Raw genomic sequence first — 7813 nt, forward strand, 5'->3', positions numbered from 1 at the left:
ACACAAACAGCAAAAAATAAAAAACAAAAGGTTGTGTCCTTAAGGGTATGTCCAGCTTCTGAAGCTGTGTCCTTAAGGGGTTAAAGAAAAAAGTATTTTATTGTATAAAATAAACACAAAAGAATACCAAATGCAAAACAGAGAGTTTGCACGGGAAAGCAGCTTGGTCTAAAACTCTGAAGGTAACACAGGATACAGGCACCAGACCTAAAACAATATTAACCAGTTAACGGTGATCTTGAAATGAGCATTAAAAAGGTATTTGTCGATTATAACAGGACGGGCGTTGCCGAACTGCCGAGCACAGCAGTCGCAGAAACCTTGAGCTCCGTGCATCAAACGGCGAAAAAACGAATAAAATCCCCAAAAAACTACCCACGGACCCCCAAACAACGAAGTCGGAGATCCCCCTACTGTACAGCTCGATGGGGAAGAAAAATAAAAAGCCAGGACCGGACAAACATACCTCAGAACGGACGATCGGCGATATGTGGAGGCAAGCACGAGGCACGATAGAGCCTAACATGGCGGCCCTCCACGGCGGTTGTTCCGATTTCTCGGACGATTTTTCTGGAGATGCCGAGGAGGATTACATGACAGCCCCGGCCATCACACGAAGGGCCAAACCAGTGGGTACCGACAGGGAGTTGGTAACCACAGGGATCATGAAGGCGCTTCTGGCTGATCTACAGAGGAATATACTGGCAGACGTAACAGCCCTCAGGGGAGAATTGCAGGGCCTGACAGGCCGCATTAACACACTAGAGACAACGTCTCAGGGACATCAGCAGGACCTAAAGACCTTACAACAGGCAGTACTGGACCTGCAAAAACAGAACCAGATACATGAACGCCGCTATGCGGCTCAAGAAGATAGCAGGAGAAGGCAGAATCTAAAGGTCAGAGGGCTTCCAGATGAGATACCCGAGACCGACCTGCCGCAGGTGGTACGGCGTATGATAGCCGCCATATTGCCACACGAACAGGCTAGGACCATCACCCCGGCTGACCAATTCCGAACCCTGAAACCTCCCAAGGCGCCACCAACGGCCACGAGAGACACTATAATCACTTTCCGAAGCGTCAAAGAAAAAGCGACGATTCTCTCGGCCCTCCGAGGTAAAACCCCTATGCAGTTTGAAAACAGGGGTCTAACCTTTTTCGCTGACCTGTCTGGCAGCACCCTGGCCTGGCGCAGGACGCTTCAGCCGCTCACCACACTGCTCCAACAGCACGGTGTCGCCTACCGCTGGCGGAACTCCAGAGCTCTCAGTGTACAGACAGACACGGAATCTCATCTGGTGCACGGCATGGAGGAAGCACCGGACCTCCTGCGGACCCTGGGCATACAACAGACCTTGCTCGACCAGGAACGACCTCCTCAACCAACCACCCCGGCACGGACCTGGGACCCGGCAAAAATAAACCCCTTTGTCCCGAGAGGTTCAACCCCTGAATCCTATGCGGCGGTCACCACCTGAAGACAGCTCCCCGGGTACCATACGCCCTATGGACACTGCATGTAAGTTACCCCGATGGGCCCTTTTGATACTTGGATTGAAGTATACCCCACACGCTATTTGTAAGCCTGGACTGCAGCGAACCGCGCTCATCAGTACGGCCAGTCTACATGGCAACCATCTTTTCAGGCATGACTGACTCTCCCTGAAACTCGCTGGCGGGCTAGTCAGTCGTCCCTGTGCGGATCTCTCATTAATAATGTTACCTTGACTGTGTGTGCCGGGTCACAGTAGCTTACTCCCTATGCCCACTTGAAGCCCTACCCTAACCTGTAACGCAATTGCTTGCTTTCGACTATTCTACCCACAGGGCCTGACAACATAGCCCAATCCTCCTAAACTGGAGATTTGTCCCTCCACGGACTCTCTCCTAGCAGTATATAAGTGTAATATACAGATAATAACATACTATAGAGTCGAGCCAGCTATTGTCTGCCCTAAGTACATATGCTGTGATCTCCACCAACAATAGTCACTCCACACACGTATCTACTCCAGCCTGGGTGACCCCAAATTTGTGCATGTTCTACTACTGTAATGCTTTATGTTTATGTCTTATTTTATTTTTTCTCGACCCATACGCAGTGACTTAACATATTGACTCTGTATACAAAATAGCTATGTTTAGATATACAGTGAAAATCTTCCTGCGCCCTGTGAGTAATTAGTACTATGCCTGGATACCTGAAGAGGACAACCCTTTACACATGCCCCAACCAGGATAGTTAGCCTCTGTCTATGCAGGCGGCTTCACAAGGCATAAGACCAAGGCATAAGATGAATTGTGATGTGGGTGTATTGATAGTTCCATGCCCCTTGCTTAACTGACAGGAACGCGTTGGTAACCACAACCATACCTAGGGAACCGCGCTCATAACAAGGTCACGTATGGTTAGAATATCCGTATACCTCTCTCTCATTAAAACTAAAACGTTAATCTGGGCAGCGCAACCCCTCAACCTACATGGTACCCCCTATGGACATAGGCTGAATCTGGCTCTGAGTCGGCTCAAGGGGGGTAAACCTCAAGACACACACAATAGCCGTAACGCCATGTGTAGTCGTACAACAGCTACTAGTATGATTCTGCTATTATATATATACTATATTAAGTTCTTTCCCAATTTCGTATGGGAACTACGCCACGACCCTCTAGACTACTCTACCCACAAGGTGAATCAGGGCATATGCCCAATCTACATAGCCTAGCACTCAAGGGCGCCTTATACATAAGTGCACACCTGCCGTGAGCCCAATATATTGTAAACGAACGCTCTTAGTACACTCACACAGCCATACAGTTAACCCCCAATGGACGCAAGTTTAAAGCAACAACCCCCTTGCAAATGGTTTATCCCCTTATTGAGTTCCAGGATAGCCACCTAACAGGCAATCCTCTTAAATGTTTAACCAGCAAATTTAATCATCTCAAATGGGTCTACAATGTTATGTAGCCTGATGACTCTCTATTGTAATAAGTTTGCCTAGAAAAGTACTGTTTAAGGTTCTATTAGCAAAGTTAATATATGCCTGTTGTTTACATAAAAAGAGGCTGACGATTTTATAAGACAATATGTATCACACTGTGAAACCCCCAACTTGTACAAATTATTATTGTCTCCCTTTCTTTATTCTGTACCCGTAACCGAATATGGCTCAATAAAACAAAGAATGACACAAAAAAAAAAAAGTGTATTTGTCAGTGTTCGCAGATGACAAAAAAACTCTATAAAGTAAAACAATGTGAGTAGGATATCAGTTAACTACAGAGGGATTTAAATAGACTGGGGAACTGGGCACTCAAATGGCAGATGAAACTTAATGTACTTAACATGAAATATGTAAATTATGGTTGAACAAACATATAGCGCAAATTCTAGGTTTTGTTTCGGTCAGAACTTGTACTTTTGCCTCAGTCCTTAAAGGAACGCTATTACTTGTGGGGATATTTATGGGATATTAATGTAAACAGATGAGAAATTGCCCACGATTTTCAATTCTCAGATCCCTAATCGTTATCGTGTTAAATGAAATGTATAACCATATACCGGTAATTAAAAATCACAAATTGTTATAAAAATAGATGTTTATTTCTTAACAATTTAAATAATAATGATGAGTAACATGCATGATAATAATCAATGGAATTAGAGTATAACAATATGCAATACATTATGGTAATAATCAATGAATATGCAATATAAAAACAATATGCAATACAAAGTGGCAGTTTACTTCCTGGTTAGTATAAACGCCTCTACAGCACTTAGCTGTCAGGACAATTTATGATAGGCTTTACAGGGAGAAAGAATGTGAGTTTCACACTGAGCTGCAGTGTAGGGCAATAGAACTTAGCTAGCAGTTAGAAATAACCCTTTCAATGCTGGTTAAACCTCTTCTAGGGATTTAAGATCTATTCCTATGTAATATTAAATAAAAATAATATTTAAATAGTCAATAATCTTTAAACATTTCCTTGCATCCAATGAGAAAACCTACTATGTTCTATAAGCTGATATTTTAATTAATTTGTCTAAACAGATATTTTATCTTATTTTAGAGCCAATCAATACAGCTGGATAAATGGTCATGATATGCTAACGTGATATTAATCACACAAATACATTAACCCCTTAAGGACTGGACTTTTTTTGCGATGTTGTACATTTGCGACCAGGCATCTTTTTGACACTTTTGTGGTGTTTGTGTTTAGCTGTAATTTTCCGCTCTCTCATTTACTGTTCCCATACAAATTATATATTGTTTTTTTTCAGGACAAAAGGGGCTTTCTTTACATACCATTATTTATATAATCTCATCTAATTTAATTTAAAAAAAATGAAAAAATATGATGAAAAATTGAAAAAAATACACGTTTTTTGAATTTTATGTGAAAAATCTTTTACTCATCTACAAAAGCGAATGAAAAAAACTGCTAAATAGATTCAAAATGTTGTCCTGAGTTCAAAAATACCCAGTGTTTACATGCTTTTTGCTTTTTTTTTGCATGTTATAGGGCTATAAGTACAAGTAGGATATTGCGGTTTCAAAACATACATTTTTAAAATGTATCAATAGTGACATTGTAACACTGTTATCTGTCATAAATTGCTAAATAACACCCCACATGTACATATTTTTTTAAAAGTAGACAACCCAGGGTATTCAATATGGGGTATGTCCAGACTTTTTTAGTAGCCACTTAGTCGCAAACACTGGCCAAAGTTAGCGTTCATATTTGTTTGTGTGTGAAAAAAGTAAAAAACTAAATTGAACGCTAATTTTGGCCAGTGTTTGTGACTAAGTGGTTACTAAAAAAGACTGGGCATACCCCATTTGCAATACCTTGGGTTGTCTTCTTTTGCAAATGGTATGCCATCATGGGGGTAATTCTCATTCCTGGGCTACCATACGCTCTCAAAGGCAACGTAACCAACCTGGCCATTTTCAATGTAAAAATATTTGACCTATATATTTGACCCTGTAACTTTCAAAAACGCTATAAAACCTGTACATGGGGGGTCCTGTTCTACTCAGGAGACTTTGCTGAACACAAATATTAGTGTTTCAAAACTGGAAAATGTATCACAACAATTATATCAGTAAAAGTGCTGTTTGTGTGTGAAAAATGCAAAAAAAGTCACTTTCACTGACAATATCATCGCTGTGATATGTTTTACTGTTTTGAATCACTAATATTTGTGTTCAGCGAAGTCTCCCGAGTAAAACAGTACCCCCCATGTACATGTTTTAGGGTGTCGTAGAACGTTACAGGGTAAAATACAGTGATAGCAAATTAAATTCTCTGGTCTTTCGGCCTGGGTTGGCAGGCAGGTCCCTTAAATTGCAATCAATAAAATAACTTAATTATGTAAAAATATTACCTAAATACGCACGTAGAATTTAAATATATATGCATATTTATATATTTGAAGTCTACGTGTATATTTATATAATTATTTATGTAATTTTGTATATCGACATATGAATAGTTCGCATTCTTTTTATTTATTTAAATATACATAGATATATATACACAATTTCATTCTAAGTGTATTTTAATATAAATATATATATTAATATCAAAATACAGTTAGAATAAAATTTCGTATAGATATATAATTTTTTTTCAATTTTTTATTATTATTTTTAATTTTTTTAATTTAATTTAAATTATTTATTATTCGTATTTTATAATAATATATATATATACAATATATATAGTTATTATATATATACGTGTGCAAATTAATTATAAGTGTATTTTTATATTAATATATGTACATATTAATATAAAAATACACTTAGCATGACATTATATATATGATATATAGACATATATTATATAGGTATAATATATGTCTATATATCATATATATACACATATATAATAATATATATTTTTTTTATTAACTATAACTTTATTTTTTTTTATGATTTTACACATGCAGGGAGACTGCCTGTCAGCACAGACAGTCCCCCTGCAGGCAGAGACTAGGACACCTATTGTGACCATGTGGTCGCCCTGTTGGGCGATCACATGGCCCCAGGGGTCCTAAACCGCCATGGGGAGACTGTCTGGGCTGCAGGCAGTCTCCCCACACCGGGAGCACCGCCGATCGCCGCCGGGGGAACGACGGCGATCGGGTAAGTACATTTTAAATTTAGGACGGTTCAGGACCGTCGTCGGTCGGCAACGCAAAAATGCCGATGACGGTCCTGAACCGTCCTGCGTCCTCAAGGGGTTAAGGATTATATTGATCCCAGCTGCAGATAGGATGCTATAACCATATATATATATTCTTTAATAATTAAGATTTCTAAATATGAAATCAAACATGATTTATCCAGTCATATATCATGCTATTAATTTTAATTAATTTAAATTAATTAATTAAATGCTTGTATATTTACCAGTTATGTAGATATTTTCTCATCAGATATTCCCAGGTAGCTAAGTGGTTCTCTGCATGAAGTGTGAGAGTTTCTTGGTTACTCTGGTCACCCGATTCTGCCTGGATCTCTCTGAATCCCCAGAGTGTCGTAATGTCTCTCTCTTCAATCTTTGAATCTTTCTGAATCCTCCTCACTCTTCCCTTGTCTTAACTTTTTAAAGGGGAAATTCCTCTAAGTGATAGCCAATCACAAATGTGGGGTGTGGTTGCCTTCTAGGTAATCATTTTCGTATTTGAGCTCTAGATGGTAGTATTGTTCCACTAGACATACCTATCCAGGAAAGAGTTAACTTTTCCTGGTGGCTATTTTTGACGTCATTTACGTTATCTTTATGATGGCTATTATTTATTTTATCTGTCAGATCACAGGGTCTTTCTCAGTTTTGTCCAGACCATGCGTCTGCAAATTCTGCTATATTTCCTAAAATTGATAGTTTGTGAACTAAGTTTCACCTTAAACTATAATGGGACGTTGTACAATATCGAAAGTAAAATTTAATTGTTTAATCTCCTCTGTCACCTAAGTCTGGGTTTAGAATTTATTCTTATTCCATTCGCAATTAGACAGTCTGTCCACCCCCATTCTCAAGGTCTTATCTATTTGGTTTGTTTATATACACATTCCATTCAGCTCTGGCTAAGCGGTCAGCAATAGAGAAAGGAAAGAAATGTTGTGTCTTTGTTAACTTGAGAATAACAAAATGGAGTCTGGTCTGTTTAGCAATGACTTCAGAATATGCACTTTGTATTTCTATCATAGCACAAATGTCTGCCGATATAAATACCCTGACATACTGACACTGTAGATCTAAAAGCGCTATTTAGGGTGTTTACATAGAGTGTTTACATTATAATCTGTGTAAGCTGTCCGTGGTGTTAGTGAACACGGTAATATCAGAGAAATTCTATTATCTTCAACAATCCATTTCCTGTAGCCCCATGTAGCTAGAGCGCAGCTAAGCGGAAAAAGGCCTTGACAGGGGTTAGGAGGCGGGCTTAGGAGGAAGTAAGCAAGGGTTGGAATTATGGGTAAGTAGGATTGGCTATTTAAATGAGCAGCCATTTTAGGTGAGTCATTCTAACTTTCTACCTGGTTGAGTTTGTCCCACCCACCCTCCCTTTGTTTGTTATGTGTTTATTTAACCCGTTTCTTTCACAGCGGCGGGACGGGGAGCTGAAGGAGAGGAAATAGGCTCCCCTGGATGAACGTGAGGTGGAATAAACAGATTGTGGTCATCGGTGGTTGAGAGGTTTCGAGTCCTGGAGGTGGCTCAGAACCTGGTGGGGCAGGGGTATCCGGGTATACCCCTGCCGTGGTTAATGGATGGTTGGCACTTT

This window comes from Pelobates fuscus, chromosome 13 (genome assembly GCF_036172605.1).
Source record: "Pelobates fuscus isolate aPelFus1 chromosome 13, aPelFus1.pri, whole genome shotgun sequence".
Taxonomy (NCBI): Eukaryota; Metazoa; Chordata; class Amphibia; order Anura; family Pelobatidae; genus Pelobates; species Pelobates fuscus.